Below are 13377 nucleotides of genomic sequence, written 5' to 3' on the forward strand. Positions count from 1 at the left end.
AATCAATAAAAGCAGTTATGATCCAGAAAACAATTCTCACTCAGCTTGTTTTTATGTTGAAGCAAACGCGTAGGACAGGGAGTTGTGTCCCCAGCTGTAATGTAAACACAGCAGTCAGCTGTTGTTAAATAGTTGCTTCGCTCTGCATGCGTCCCAAGCTGTTGCAGCCAGACAACTCCGTATGTGAACTCTGAACACGCATCCTAAAGCAAACACAAGGCAACGCAAAAGGGAGCGGAGAGGACGGGGTTTCATGAGGAAATGCAAAAAGAGAGGCGAGAAGATTTGGAAGGACTCAGAGGATAAAGTGTGTTTGAATGACTGAACTGAGATAAAGCACTTAGGCAGCGGTTTCTCTTGCTCAGTCAAGATTCCTGAAGGGTTTGTCAGCCTGAATCTGTTCAGTTTAAAGATAAGAGTTAATGTTACAGGAATCTGCCTCAAAGCAGTGTTCACTTTCAATTAAAGCAAACTATGTAAAATCGACAAAATAAAACTCAATAGGCAGACATCCGTAACTGAAAGAAAAAAATAACAGAAGTGAAACGTTTATGAAAGTATGTTAAATGTTGGTAACATGGTAAAACAAGAAATACCTACAAGACAAAGATACTACAGCATCACCAAAAAATACATTTGCTGAAAATTTGTCATAAATTAGCTAATCAGCTCTCATAACTTTCCAACAAAGTTCATTTTCAAATATACGTAATTGATCCCAAAGGGAAATTAAATATTGTTGTAATGTCTTCATTCAAATTCTTCAAATAGTTATTGTAGATGTTGATGGCTGTTGGCAGAAAAGTTGTCCTGTAGCAGTCTGTAGTGCAGTGAATTTGAAGAGACCTCTGAATGAAGAATCTCTGTTTTTCTAAGACAGTCTCATGAAGATGGAGGTCATGATTTCCAGTGATATTCAGATATCTGACAACTTCTTTTGATCGTCTCTTTTTCTTTTCAAATCTGTTTACGCGTTGCTTAGACAGAAAACAAAGCTGTGTTTTGATGGACATTTATGCCCCCATGGTCAGACCGGTAATGAAAACAAGAAGACTTACAGAAAAAAGACAAAGGGAATAAACCACCAACTTAAAATGAAAGCAATAGAACAACTCTCAACCCCCCAAAAGTCACATACTGTGAAAAACAAAATCTCTTATCACAGAGCTAAATCATCCAAATGGAAGTATAAAAACCCTCAACATGTGAATTTTGCATTAAAGGAAGACATCCCATTTACAAATCTCTCTCCCTCTGACATAAACACAGACTTCTGGGAAGCAGGGACTAGTAACTGATCTTTAGAGGTGGGTGAAAGCAGCCTCCCTCTCTGGCCTCCTGGACCAGATGTAACCAGCTGGTACACACAAACACACACAGTGACCAGCAGGCTTTTGGCCAGAACCTTTGTCCTTTTATTTCAGCTGGGCGAGCGGACTCATAATGGAGCCAGAAGAAGGAGGCCCAGTTTCAGCTGTGCTTCAAGACATCTTTATGGGCGGTGAATCTTTGCTATAGATGGCAACAGCTCAGTTCTACAGATGAAACTTTTCTCCAAAGTTAAACACCGGAGGAGAAAATGTTCTGTATGAGAATGTGATCTGAGTTTCTCACAAGATGTTCAAATCTGTTTGTTTAACCCAGAGCATGCAGCTGGGGAGAGGAAGGGAGTGATGTTGAAACTCTCAGAATGAGGGGAGTTGGGCTCATCCCTGAAAACACAGGGAGTCTAATGTGTTTCTGCTGAGTCCTCGGTTTGTTACAGACACGCCTAGTTTGGTCTCGCCCGAGAATGGAACAGCAGCTTTACTGTATCATCCAGTCAATTTTGAGAAAGTCAGAACTGATGATCAAATGATTATTTTATCAACGGAAGAGCTAGATAAGAACAAATAAAATAATTACGATTGTTTTTGTCATTTCTTGTTATGCACAGCTCAATACATTAGGACAATTCTTTCGATTAACACAACAGTCACAGAGTTTTCTAGCAATATTTCAAATTACTAAATTTTACTACATATTGGATCGGAAAGGAAATCGCTGGCATCAAACATCACCAATGACTGAAGCTAAAATACTTTCTTCTGTTTATCGCGGTAGAACTCTGTTCCGTTACCATAGCTACCGTAACAAGAAACTTACGATAGTTACAATAAACAAAAGATAAATCTACTCAGTTGGCTTTTACATTTACTGAAGATTATTACTAAAACTTTTAGTGTTAAAGTTATCAGAGCCACATCTGTCATGAGACAGCTATTCATATGATCGTGTTTTTGCCGCATATAGACCACCGAGTTGTCGCTGATGCTCTCCAAACACGTCACAAGACAAACAGCCGCAGTCAGAATTAAAACCTTTCAAATCACAAGACCTTCTTAGACTAAAATATCCTGTCCTCGAGTCAAAAAGTGTCTTTTAGTCGTAAAAGTGAGTGTCTATGGGTTATGTGTTGGTCTGTCTGGGCGCTACGTTGGAGTCAGAGCAGCTTCCTGCAGCAGAATGAGGAAGCTGTGATTCTCTGTGGTAATGTGTATGACGGCTGAACAATGTGTCTTTCACTGACATTTTCACCACAAAAGAAACCTCACTGTTGAGAGGTAATCTCAGTAATAAAGTTAAAGTGCTTGCTCCTGAAAATGTTTAAATTAGGTGAGCATAACTAACTCTTAAATTAATTGTGAAAATCTGTAATTTGCATAATTAATCTACAAATTGTAGATTTGTAAATTAAATTATTAGACACAATCTACAAATTAAGATAACTTTTTAAAATAAAAGTGAATTTATTTTTATGTAAAATAAATTTTAAGTAAAATTTATATTTGTTTAAAGATTCTATTTAATGTTTTTAGAGACTAAAAACATTACATAAAATACTACTCATAAAGTGGATATCTGTTTTAATTGTAAATCTCAGCAACATTTAGCATATTTTTAAAAGGTTGTAGGATGTAAACATTACCCCCAGGCTCTTTGTTGTTTCTGTTCATATCTGAGGCACTAAATGATCACATTCTACACTCGTGAACAGACTGAATGGAGGAGATAAACGAAAATGTGACAGAAAATAAAGCTGCAGCAGGATCATGTGCCAAAACGATCAGAGTGGACAGGAATGAGGAAACTACATAAATGTTTGCTAGACATCTCTGGATGTCGAGATGCATTTAAAGCTTTAATGAGGAGAAGTGATGAATGGCATGACAAAAAACCCCCAAAACATTGCAAAGTCACACAATTATTGTTGTTTTTCTTTTGCTTGTGAGGAACAAATGATAAAAAATGATTTTAAACTGTATTCTTTTATATTGAGAATCACGCTAAAGTTTTCAGATCCAGAAAGCAGTAGCAGGTAAAGTATTTACTGGGAAAGCTGGAAAAATGTAGCGTGATGTAAGAGCTACACAATGTCAACTCGTCACACAGCTGCTGGTTTCCCAGTATCTCTTATCTGACCATTACGGGAATGTGTGGGTTTGTCCTGCAATACAGGAAGTGCATCAGCTCCAGTATATACACTGCATGAGTGTGTGTGTCCAGGGGTGTTTGCTAAAGTTTGTGGTTTAGGTTTTTATTAGGGTCTGCACTGGTGAACTCTACAATGGTTGATTTAAAGCCACTAAAGATTACAACAAGGAATCTAAAACTACGCAATGAAATGAATGCTATGTATTTGTCAGTCTAACATTTACAATAGGGCTGGACGATATAGCTGAAAAACTTATCACAATAGAAGGGTTTCATATTAGTCAATAAGGATTTAGTATTTTGTTTTAAATATCTGGAATGCTGCCGAACTGGTGGCGTGACCTTTCCTGTTTTATCCACAGTCTTTTGTTTTTAAGGAATTATGAGGCATGGGGCAAAACCTGAAATGGCTGCTGGGTCAGTTACTGAACAAGTTGTTGCTAGGTAACCAAAGAGTGAGTGAGTTAGTTGATTCCACCAACCTAGCTTAACTCACCAGGAGAGGTTGAGCAGCGAAAGTTTTTCCTCTGCCTACATCTCCCAGAATGCCGTGCGGTTCTGGATTGGAGTTTGGTGACTATTTATCAGTGTTGTATAAAGTACTGAAATCTCAGAGTCAAGTAAAAGTACAAGTACCTCTCCAAAATATGACTTTGGTAAAAGTCCAAGTCACTGACTGAAATGTTACTTGAGTTAAAGTCTTAAAGTATCTGAAACTTCTTGTACTTAAGTATGGAAATGACTGTAAAAATGGATGTACTCAAGTAATGTAATGAAAAGTACAAGTAAAAAGTAAAACAAGGCAAATGCAGTTTGAATGACATTTTTTATATTTTGGTAAACTTGTCAAATACACTTAAAATAATGTACACAACCAAGTGCAGGCAAAATTAAACCTGCTAATAGATATACCTGCAGGCATCATTTAGTTAAGAAAATTAGGTGCTTTACCTATAGCACAAGGTTAACTTAACCTGCTTTACAACTGAACCAGCTTCTTAGTAAACCCTCCAGGACAGAAAATACAAAGTTTTTGTAAGCCTCAAGTTTTCCCTTCAAGTAAGGTCAGTGCTGAAAATGAGAAAAATAAATAGTACAGAAAATGCGGCCAACATGAAGAAAAAGAGCTGTTACGATTACTCTACTTCACAAATCAGTGAATCAGTCAATGCTACAGTCAGTAGGTGGTGCACACAACTGGTCATTATGCAAAAGAAAAAAAGAATTGGGAGGGAAATGCAGCTTATTGGCATCTGTAAACCTGGTTTTGAACTTGCATGCCTTTCCTATATTCGTTAAATTGAGTCTAAATTGCTATCGCTATGGCTTCTGTCCCCCTTGAACAGAGGAGTCTAGGTAGCCTGCTACAATCAACATTAAGCCTAAGCTAAATACACCACGTGTGGAACTGAAACAATGCCAAACAAAGTTCATTTATGGTCAACGTTTCACAATAGTGCCTAGTGACCAAGCTATAGTTACTGAAACAGGCTGATTATAACCATTTCATAAGACGTTACCTCGATGTGTTTCTTCAAGTTGGACGGGGAGTTTTTGTAAGATAGAATTTCCACATCTTCGGGCAGGAATAACATAAACTGCATGCGGTACGACGAATCTTTAACACCCACGAAAGAGTGTATTGTGTTTAAATAAGGCCATGGGCTCTCATCACCAGCTGGTGGTTCCCCTGGAGCCGTGTCCGACGTAGTTGCAGTCGTTGTGGTCTCCGTCTCCTCCTCCATGTGGCTGCTGCTGATTGCGAGACTTGCTTTGTGTTTAATGGGAGAAGCGAAACAGGTGTATCCTATTGGTGGTGATGAACAAGCCCAGGCAAGTAGGCTACGGACTTTGTTCGGTAGCCTGCTTGCTACTTGCTAATCAGTAGGTGGGGTCAAAACACTTGCGTTTCTCTCTCTCGCTTTTTTGTAACGAGTAACTAAACCACACATTGAAAATGTATCGGAGTAAAAGTACGCAATTAAGTTCGGAAATATAGTGAAGTAAAAGTGAAAGTCATCAAAAATTTTCATACTCCAGGAAAGTATGAAGTACTCCAAAATATACTTAAGTAAAGTAGTGAAGTATTTTTACTTCGTTACTATACAACACTGCTATTTATCAGATACATATTGTACGTATCGATCGTGATATATATTGTTATTGATTTATTGTCCCTAATTAATGAGACAAAAAGAAAACTTCTTTTCAAAGGTGTGTATCTTGTAGCATATTATGAAAACAAATATTATGAATAGTCAAAAATGGTGGTGGCAGTATTATGGTATGTGGCTGCTGTGCTGCTTTACTTCTTCAGGATCCCAAAGCTTTGTCGTAATTTCTAAAATAAAACATTTCTACCGTCTTCCAGAAAACCCTGAAGCAAACTAATTTAGCAGGAAAATGATTCAAAACACACCAGCAATTCACCTTTCAACGAATAGAACGAAGGTTTACTTAAAAACTTAAAGGAGTAGTAAAATGTTTACAAAGCAACGATATTTCAATTTTTACAGGCATTTCATCACATAGAAGATAAAATGTGATCTTCTATCACATTTTATCTATCATACATTTGATCATGTATCATCAAATCATACATGAATCAAAATGTTTCCTCAAGCAAAATGCTACGTCTGGTAAACATTAGAGAGCAGAAAGGCAGGATGAGTTTTGAATAAGATCATGTTTTTTTGGTGTGGCCTAGCTAAAGTCTGACCTTAAATCTGATTGAGATTTATACTTGAAGCCTTCCAATGTGACAAAATTAATACATTTTAAGAGTTGAAAAAACCAGGCAAATCGATAAAGCTGACATTTAACTCAACATCAAAACACGGACTTTGTTTGGCTGCATTTTGTATTTACTCAAGTTATTGTTGTCTGATATTTACAATGTCTCTGATTGGAGCAGAAGAAATCTGCAAAAGAGCAACTACATTTTCACACAGGTTTCTTTTCTGTGCATTTTTATATAGTGATCTGAAATGTCAGATGAATTTGGTGGGAGAGGATGAACATGAGGACAGGAAGGGAGGACAAAGTTATCAGAAAGGAAAGAAAAAATTAGAGGCCGCAGAGGAAGGATGAGAAGGTGAAGGAAAAGGGAGACAGGAAGTGGATAAAAAGTTGAAAGATGGTACCAAGTGACGGGAAAGCGGAAAAGATCAAATGCATTCTGGGAGTTTTTCCACAACTATCAGTTTATCTGGCATGCTAAGGCTGACAACACACAGCAACAGGAAGTGAATGATGCTGATGCGTCCGGCTGACGGCGGCTATCTGAATCCTCTGCAGATTCAAGCATCAGCAATAAGGTCCAAACTGATAACACAGAGTGGGAACATAAGTTTAGACTTCCAACTCCTTTGAATATGTAAAACAAAAGTTTTCATATTATGCTTCAGGGTGTTAAGTGTTTTTTTGTACATGTTCAAAAAATAAACAAAATGTTACTTACGCAAGTGGATATTCTGTAAGTAAATGATCATTTACAACAGGGGAAAGAGAGAAAATCAGAAAACACAATGTGGCTTTAGGAGTATAGAAACATGCTATATGTGTAGCATGCACAGAGGAGAGTAGTGTGGAAGAAAGTTTTGCAGAGACTCAGGATACTTTCTGAAAATCTCAGTGTGAGCACGGTGCTTTTAAAAAAATAAACATAATTCAAGATTTTAAAATTCCACAACCTTGTAGTTTTATGTTTTATTTTAATATCATAGATGTGAAGTTTGTCAAAATGTGTTATTTATTCTTTGAATTAATTTAGTTTTGTCAACAAGTTGTTTCTTCAGACATTTATTGGTGCTTTAAGTTCTGTGACGCTGCTCTTGGCAGTTGGTGGTTACCATAGCAACCGGTAACTGACAGCTCCTCCCCCCTTTTTCTGTTGCTGTTTGTACCTGATATGTATTATAACCAGCTCTGTGTTTTTGTCACAAATATAATATTTTAACATATATTTTCGACAAATTTAATGAAAATACAGTGTTTAAAGAGTATTTTGCCATGTTTTGTATATTTGTTTTATTGTTTTCATTATTAATGTTGTCCATTTTAGCTATGTTTAATTTGACAAACGTTAACTGCTGCTAACTGCTCATTGGGAGATATTGCTCTGTAGTTTGTTCAGAGTTATTTATTGTATTTTATTTAATGTGTAGAGGCAGAAGCTGCTGGACTGATGTTAACCAATAACTTGATTTTCTCTTTTCTTAGAATAGATACAGTGAACCTGAGCGTACCAGTCGTGAAGTCAACTTACTACTGGACCTGAGACGAATATATATATATATATATATATATATATATATATATATATATATATATATATATATATATATATATATATATATATATATATATATATATATATAGCATTATTAAGTCACGTTACAATGCAATCCATGGGCCCAAACAGCCTCCCTGTTGTCCTGACCTGTCACCCTGTGAAAACATTTGGTTCAATAAGAAATAAAAATAAAGCTGACCCTGAGGTGCCTAGACTCTGAAAATCCCAAATGATGCAAGACTGGAAAACAGCATGCAGTCATAAATGATGCAAACCTGACAGTAAGGACTCAGGAAGATTGAAGCTGAGTGGACGCAAACTTCTTCTTAATGCCAGTCATTACTTTGACTGTCCTTGTGTGACCACAGGAATGAGTCTGTTTCTTGTGCCTTGGTTGCAGCATTGCTGACGCCCGTGCTGAGTGAGGGCAGCAGGGTTAGTGCAGTTTTTAGGAAGGACAGAAAAAGATTGTAAGTCTTGATGAAGGCCTTCAGTGTCTGAACTACAACCTGTTATTGTGGTCCAGCTTTCTATACGAGACCCGCTGGCGAGACAACACACAGAGTTATATGAACAACTCCGGGTCCAGTTTGGTCTCCTGCGGTTCAGCCCGACCCGCATTCAGGTTTAAGAGTCTGGAGACGGGAACAGATTCCTCTGCACACACAGCTGGACCTCTTTAGAGTTTGTCCATAGAAACAGCATAGAAAAGTAAGTAACATTTATTTACATATCAGACATCTGCTTCAAAAAGACAAACATAAAAACAAGAATATAAAAACTGCTAGCCTGGTAAAAACCAGCCCCTTGCTCTATGCTAATTGCTTCGTACAGACATAGTTCTCATGTGACGTCACGCATTACGTGAACTTTGTAACTGACAACCGTAGCAGGAAGTTGCTATGGCAACAATAAAAAAGCCACGAGCTCAGTACTAGTTCTGGCCTCCTCCCTTTCTAACTAATAAACAACATAAGTACAACTATTACTCCATTACAATTTTTGAGTACACTACCCGCCTGTGTAATACTAACAAAAATGTTAGTGATATTTACAGTAGCACTTACTGTCTGTCAAACTAGCAAAGATAGCTTAGCTAGCCTACATGTTACTACAAGCAACCAGAACCTTGTTATTCATGGGAAGAGTTTATAGGTCCTTTATATGTTTAAAACGATTGCTTCTTGGACTCTACTTGAGTTTTAAATTTTATCCAGTCGCTAACGTTTGCCGTGACGTATGTGATGCACCAGTTCAACGGTATGCGTCTTACCGGAAATTGCCTGCGCTGTGAACAACCATAAGGTATGAGACTGACAGTGGTCCGTCCCGCCCCTTCCTGTTTGCTGCAGCGAGGTGTACTGGAGAGAGTAGTGTTGATCTGAACATGGCGATTGTTCGCGTTATTGTTTGGGGGCGTGGCCAACACAGACTGAACGGCTTTGTTTACTTCCTCTGGTGCTATTGCTAAAACTACAGACAGACTACAACTCTAAAACAGTGCAGAAAATTGACGTCATCGTTCACAACCTCTTCTGCTCGCTGAGTGGGCCGGTAGAAAATCTACCAGAGTGAATCCACTTCAATTTAAAAAAGCTAATTAAGTTAATAAAATGGTGCAGCCCAGTTAAAGGCCTGTGGGAATAACAATATCTTTAGCTGCTGGATGGTGGAGTTCCTGTAGCACAGGGACAGCAGTAGAGATTTCCAGAGCCTTAGGGCCACAACCTGAAAAGCAAAATCTCCATGAGTTTTAAATTTACTCCATAGTCTCACTAAACACCTCTAAACTAGGTAAGTGGCATCAGCTAACTTGCTCACTCTTTGGTTACCTAGCAACAACTAACGTATTCACTCTTAGGTTACCTAGCAACTAGGGGTTGAACGACTACATATTTTTTAAGGTCGACTACATCATGATAATAGTCGAGTCGATGTCGACTAGTCGCGGTGACGTCATAGTGACGTAAGCGCAAAAACCCTTCACAACTACTTGGAGGCTTTATTAGCTATTTTCACGGCAAATATTGACACTCCCCCCCCCCCCCCCCCCCCCCACACACACACACACACACACACACTCTCCCCTTCTCCTGCTTTTACTAAGTCTATTATGGAGATTCTTCGTGAGCAGCGGGGAAAAGTTTGTTGCACAAAGTCGGGTCTGACTTTTTTTTTTCTAAACACCGGCTGATGCTGATGATCTCTGGATAGTTACTATAGGAGTCAAATTATCACACTGACTACATGGAGCTTTTGGAACATCACAAGCCAAACTTGTTATGAACGGATCCCGTTTGGTTACAGCTGAATTCAACGAAACCACCTGCTTCTCCTCCGCCCGATGCGCGGCAGGAAGCTCTGCTGACTCAGCAGATTGAACGATTTAAGATATTTTCTAGTCAACGTCAACATGATAAAAGTCGAGTCAATGTCGAGTTGACTAGTTGTTGTGACGTCATAGCAACGCAAGACGCAAAGCTTTGGAGTAACGTAGAGGCTTTATTACCCGTTTTCACGGAAAAATACGGCATTTACACAGAACAGCAACAAGTGAAACAACAAAACATCGGGATAGTTTATGATAAATAATAAGTTGCTGGGAAACCAACATTCAAAAAGGAAACGCACATCTTTTAGATGGCATGTAAAAACAATAAAAAGAGGTGGCACGGGGGGTAAATAAAGTTCACTCGCTGTCAATATTCTCTTCGCTAAGAGTTGTTGGGGTTTTTTCTTGGTTGACATGTAGGAAAACAAGGGCATCAACATGAGCCGGATGAAGGCTTGCCCGCTTTCTCGTAATGGTATTCCCAGCGAGAGAGAAAATCCTCTCGCTGGGAGTGCTGGTTGCCGGAACAGCTAAATATTTTCTGCTGAGGTTTGCCAGACGGGGAAATCTGCCCTGGTTGCTGGCCCACCACTGCAGCGGGTTCGCCATGGTGGGGATCTGCGGTAGCGAAAAAAAATCAAGGATTTCTTCGGCAGCAGTGGTGCTGTGTGCTGCTGATCCCCTGTAACTCTGGTAATGTGGCCCAAAAAGTTGCAAAAAATCTTCTTCACGTGTGACTTTTTTCCCGGTCACCGGCTCGCTCTGATCGGGCACGTCCTCCACCTCCTCCCCTTCCTCTCCTACAGCTATAAATAAAATAAATAACGCTAAGTTCATAAATTTTCACTTCATTTGGACATTATAGACTAAAGTTATCGTAAACTGTTCAACCTAAATCAACAGCTGTCATTACCGCAGATCTTTATTTAATCAGCAACATAACATCATAATGTATTAGTTAGATCGTCGTGACAAAGACACTCACGAGCCGGCTAAGTGACATCCTTAGCGGGAAGGGGGCGAGTTTTAGACGGCTCGTGTTTTGTAGTGGACTGCAGCTGCAACTCCATCTCCTTTTAAAAACACTGTAAAACCACAAATATGCATCCATCTACATATCATTTAAACTAATGTATTAACTTATTTTTCTTGTGTCTTGTGACCTATACTGTGCTGTCAGATCAGCACAGGCTGTAACCACCGGCAATCACATGACTGCGACTAGTCGACATGAAATGTAAAAACTCGCGAGACGTCCTAGAGTCGACTAGTCGACTAGTCGACTAATTGGTTCAACCCCTACTAGCAACAGCCTCATGAGTAACTTGTGCAGCAGCAGTTTAATTAAGGTTTTGACACAACTGCTTAAAAATAAAAGATAATGGCGTGGAATGAAAACAGGATAAAACAGGAAATGTCACATCACTAGCTGGACAGTAATAAGATATTTAAAACAAAAAACAAATAAATAATTATCAATATTGACTGATATGAAATCATTATATTGTGATACATTTTTCAGCCATATTGTCCAGCCCTACTTCTAACTGTATATACAGGGAGTCAGTCAAAGGAGACCAGAACAGGGCTGATGCTGCCACAAGAAAAAAAGCGCAGACATTTTGAGACTAATCTTAGAAAAAAACAAGGAAATTTGAGTATGAAAAGTAAAAAATTTGATAGAAAAACTCAAGTTTCAAGATTAATCTGAAAAAAATTTCTTAAACAAACCTTGAAATTTTTGAGTTTCAAAAGTCAAACTCAGAAATGTTCTTGTTTTTTGTCTAGAAAATCTCAGAGACTTTTTTTGGCAGATATTTACTCCAGTTTTCTCTCCAATGGTCCTTCCTTCTTACATAGAAAGGAGCAGAAACCTAGGCCAAAATATGTCTGTAGTTCTGTTTTAGGAAGAATCGGGACAAACAATGCCACTGAAACAACAAAATTGCTCATCCGTGCATTGAAAACCAACAAAGGAAGTGTAAAAGTGTGTAAAAGGAAATGTGTTGGGGTGTGTTGGGAGCCATTTTTAGATCCCAAGGACAGTGGATGCTTCCTGTTTGGCTTTCTATTGTTCCTGCAACGACAGCGATCCTCAGGGAGCAGCGTTAGTGTATCCAACATCTCATGGTTTTATAATATAGTTTCATATCTGATGAAACAGGAAGTAGATATTTAGAGACTCATGATTTGTTTTTTTCATAATGGTTTGATGTGACTGGTTTGTTTCACAGCTGCTCTCTAACTGTGTGGAAACCTGCTGACTACACCCTTCATGCCACAGGCATACCTCTGCCCGCTTCATAGCGACATGTTGGCGTTTCATGGACGAACTAAATGATTTTTTTTATACCGCCATCTGGTGAACAATCTGGGTACAGCAGGCAATAGAGCGCAGAGTGGAGACGCTTAAGCCGGGGATGCCCCCTGGTGGCGGAAAAGGGACATAGTAACTCACCGGTGACTAAAGCAGCAGTAAAAATATATATTAAATACAAGTAGATATGCATACACAGTAAAGGTACAACAAAAAATACAAATGACTAAAAATGGTCTATTTACTGTTATCTAGATGAATTTAGTGTTAATAGTACAACTCTGACCGGACATTAGAAAAATTTTAATATTTGGTGAATTTTACTTCAGAAGTGAAGGGATTAAGACATCTCAATTGATTTTTCTCATGCAAGAACAATTTTAGGACGTACTTACTTTAAAAAACTTTTTTGGGAACTATAATGAAAAATCCTCAGCAATGACTGATCTGTTGCATCCAATTAGCACATCGTTGATTATACAGCTCTGGAAAATAGAGCCCACTGCACTGAGCTCCATTGAAAACCTCCTGGTTATTCCTCCAAATATTGGTTTCTGAACTCTTCCCCGAGTTAAAACATTAGTATTAAATGAACATGAACTTGTTTTCTTTGCATTATTTGAGGTCTGAAAGCTCTGCATCTTTTTCCTAATTTTTATCCACTTCTCACTTTCTGCAAATAAATTCTAAATTTTTGCTTGGAATTTCAGAGACATGTTAGTAGTTCATAGAATAAAGAACAATGTACATTTTACTCAAACATAAACCTATAAAGAGTAAAATTAGAGAAACTGATCTCTTTAAGTGGTCTCTTAATTTTTCCAGAGCTGTATAAAAGATACTCTGCTGCCAGGTAATGACACCATTAAAAATCAGTTTCTTTAGGAAAGCGAGTTGCAAGCATTTGAGACAAACTCGACCTCAAAATAAACTCGTAAACTGGTTACCTTTCTTTCAGTA

Source organism: Xiphophorus maculatus, chromosome 4, assembly GCF_002775205.1.
Source record: "Xiphophorus maculatus strain JP 163 A chromosome 4, X_maculatus-5.0-male, whole genome shotgun sequence".
In the NCBI taxonomy this organism is placed as follows: domain Eukaryota; kingdom Metazoa; phylum Chordata; class Actinopteri; order Cyprinodontiformes; family Poeciliidae; genus Xiphophorus; species Xiphophorus maculatus.